Genomic DNA, 4,336 nt, shown 5'->3' on the forward strand with positions numbered 1-4,336 from the left:
TTATATATAACAAACCCCCCTCCACTGGGCTCTGTGTACGAGGTGTCAGTCTCTTTAACCATAATATACGGGCGGATAGTCTAGTTACCCTTACTATCAAAAAAAAGATGAAACAAATAACAACCCCTCCATAGTAACCATATTATACGCGGATTACTAGTACCTTTACTATAATAAACAACCCTCATGTGTTAACCATATATACGGGTAACTACCTTTACTATAATAACAACCCTCATCTGTTAACCATAATATACGTGGTAGTGAACTTACTCCTTTACTTATAATATCAACCCTCATGTTAACCAATTATAACGGGAGAGCTAGTACCTTTTACTATTTACTTATAAAACAACCCTCATTGTTAACCATATATATAGGCGGTAGTTACCTTACTATAAATAACAAACCCTCATGTTAAACCACCATATAATTACCGGTTCTACGTTACCTTTTACTATAATATAACAACCCTCATGTTAACTATATATACGGGTAACTACTTTACTATAATAATAACAACCCTCATGTTATACTAATATTATATCCGCGGGTTAGTAGTTACCTTTACTATAATACAACCCTCATGTGGTAACCCATAATTAGATTACAGGGTAAGTACCTTTACTTATAATTAACAACCCTCATGTTAACGCATATATACGGTAGGGTAATACCTTTTACATTATAATTAACAACTCACCTCATGTTAACCATATATACGGGTAGCTACATACTATTTAAACCTATTAATAACAACCCTCTATTAACCTATATAGCGGTAGTTACCTTTTACTTTAATATAACCCTCTGTTAACCATATATACGGGTAACTACCATTTACTATAATATCAACCCTCATGTTAACCATATATACGGGTACTACCTACTATAATAACAACCCTCATGTTAACCATATATACGGGTAGTTACCTTTACTATAATCAACCCCATGTTAACCATATATACGGGTAGTTACCTTTACTATAATAAAACCCTCATGTTAACCATATTATACGGGTAACCTTACTATATAATACAACCTCATGTTAACATATATACGGGTAACTACCTTTAACTATAAATAACAAACCTCATGTAACCATATATACGGGTAGTTACCTTTACATTTTATATCAACCCTCAATGTTAACCATATATACGGGGTAACTACCTTTACATAATAACAACCCCTCATGTTAACTCATATATTACGGGGTAACTACCTTTACTATAATTAACAACCCTCATGTTAACCATATATACGGGTGTTAACTACCCTTACTATAATAACAACCCTCATGTTAACATATATACGGGTAGTTTACCTTTACTATAATACAACCTCAATGTTAACTATGATAACGCGGTAACTACCTTTACATATATAATAACAACCCCTCATGTTAACTATATATACGGGTATTACCCTTACTATATTATTACAACCCTCATGTTAACATATATAACGCGGAACTACCTTTACTATAATAACAACCCTCATGTTAACTATATACGGTAGTACCTTACTATAATAACAACCCTCATGTTAACTATATATACGGGTAACTACCTTTACTATAATTACAACCCTCATGTTAACATATATACGGGTAACTACCTTTACTATAATAACAACCCTCATGTTAACATATATACGGGTAACTACCTTTACTATAATTCAACCCTCATGTTAACTATATATACGAGGTAACTACCTTTACTATAATAACAACCCTCATGTTAACCATATATACGGGTTAGTTACCTTTACTATAATAACAACCCTCATGTTAACTATATATACGGGTAACGTTACCTTACTATAATTAACAACCCTCATGTTAACCATATATACGGGAACTACCTTTACTATAATAACAACCCTCATGTTAACTATATATACGGGTAACTACCTTTACTATAATATCAACCCTCATGTTAACTATATATACGGTAACTACCTTTACTATAATAACAACCCTCATGTTAACCCATATATACGGGTAGTTACCTTTACTATCGACGGGGGGTTGTTATTATAGTAAAGCGCGTAACTACCGTTAATAATGTGTTAACATGTTGAGGCCGTTGTATTATAGTAAGGTTTACCGTAATATATGGTTAACATGCAGGGTTGTGTTTTACTGGTATATATGTTATTCCATGTTATTAGTATGTTTTACTGGTATATATGTTATTCCATGTTATTAGTATGTTTTACTGGTATATATGGCCATGCCTTTAACAGAAAGGTAGCCAATTAACTATGCATAAACAATCTTTTTTGTTGTTGAAATAATGTAGTCGTTGAAAAGCTTTAAATATCCCTGACCAGTTAGTGCTGTGTAATGGAACCTGTTAAAACTGTGCTGTTGTTGCTGTGGTGAGAAAGGATTTGGGGAGAGAAACTGGAAGATGCCTGTCTTGTGTTACAGAGTCCTGTCTATACAGATTAAATACAACTCTTCATGATATCACATGCTTCTGTTCGTCATGCTTGTTTCAGATGGAGCCAGGCATAGTGTGTGTGGATGTTTGAGTGTTGAGTTGAGCGCGTGGTACGAGTGGTGGTGTGTTTGGTGTGAACTCAGGTTGCTACAGGGCATAGTGGAGCTGTGTTTGGTGTGAACTCTGGTTGCTACAGGGCATAGTGGAGCTGTGTTTGGTGTGAACTCTGATTGCTAAAGGACATAGTGGTGAGTTACTGGAAGAGGAGTGTGTATGTGTGCTCATCAGCATGATGTCAAGGTAACTATTGAAATAAAGGTAACACTTGAAGGATACAAAGTATAGCAGGTGCTTTCACACAGGTGTGGATCCTGAGTTAATTAAGCAATTAACATCCCATCATGCTTAGGGTCATGTATAAAAATGCCCAGTTGCCCATAATTATTTTGGCAGAAATGATTATGAACAACCAATGAAAGTGGAGAGGAGGCGGGGGAGTAGTTGTCTGACAGGATTAGAAAACATTTGAGGGAAAAAAGTGATGGAAGAAGAGGAAGAACCGAATTCTGCAGGAACGAGCAGCAAAAAAGCAAAACATTCTGTACATTACTGTCCTGTTTCCAGCTTGTCTAAATTCAATACTCAATGTGATGCAAGCGAAAGCTAAAATGTGCTTTTCTAGCTAATGTTAGCTAGACAACAGTTTATCCTTTGTTACCAAGTTAGCTTGCTAGTAACAATTTAATCCTGCAGGCTAACTAGCCAGATAAATAAACTCAGCAAAAAAAAGAAACATCCTCTCACTGTCAACTGCGTTTATTTTCAGGAAATTTAACATGTGTACATATTTGTATGAACATAACAAGATTCAACAACCGAGACATAAACTGAACAAGTTCCACAGACATGTGACTAACAAAAATTGAATAATGTGTCCTTGAACAAAGGGGGAATCAAAATCAAAAGTAACAGTCACTATCTGGTGTGGCCACCAGCTGCATTAAGTACTGCAGGGCATCTCCTCCTCATGGACTGCACCAGATTTGCCAGTTCTTGCTGTGAGATGTTACCCCACTCTTCCACCAAGGCACCTGCAAGTTCCCGGACATTTCTGGGGGGAATGGCCCTAGCCCTCACCCTCCGATCCAACAGGTCCCAGACGTGCTCAATGGGATTGAGATCTGGGCTCTTCGCTGGCCATGGCAGAACACTGACATTCCTGTCTTGCAGGAAATCACACACAGAACGAGCAGTATGGTCAGAGACATGTCCTCTGCCTCTCAGAGACATGTCCTCTGCTCTCAGAACTGTCCTCGTGCCTTTCGAGGACCTGTCCTCTGCCTCTCAGAGACAATGTCCTCTTGCCTCTCAGAGACTGTCCTCTGCCTTTCAGAGACATGTCTTGCTCTCAGAGCCAATGTCTCTGCCTTTCAGAGACATGTCCTCTGCTCTCAGAGACAATGTCTCTTGCCTCTCAGAGACATGTCCTCTGCCTTCCAGAGACATGTCTTGCCTCTCCAGAGACCATGTCTCTGCCTCTCAGAAGACATGTCCTCTGTCCTTTCAAGAGACATGGTCTCTGCCTCTCGAGACATGTTCCTCTGCCTTTCAGAGACATGTCTCTGCTTCAGAGACATGTCCTTCTGCCTCTCAGAGACATGTCCTCTCCTCTGCAGAGACAGTCCTCTGGCCTTTCAGAGACATGTCCTCTGCCTCTCAGAGCCATGTCTCTGCCTTATTCGAGGACATGTGCTCTGCTCTCAGAGACATGTCCTCTGCCTCTCGATAGAGCGCATGTCCTCTGCCCTCTGCAGAGACATGTCTCTGCTCTCACGAGACATGTCTCTGCCTCTCAGAGACATGTCCTCTTGCCTCTCAGAGACAT

This window comes from Salvelinus sp. IW2-2015, unplaced genomic scaffold (genome assembly GCF_002910315.2).
Source record: "Salvelinus sp. IW2-2015 unplaced genomic scaffold, ASM291031v2 Un_scaffold1971, whole genome shotgun sequence".
Lineage (NCBI taxonomy): Eukaryota > Metazoa > Chordata > Actinopteri > Salmoniformes > Salmonidae > Salvelinus > Salvelinus sp. IW2-2015.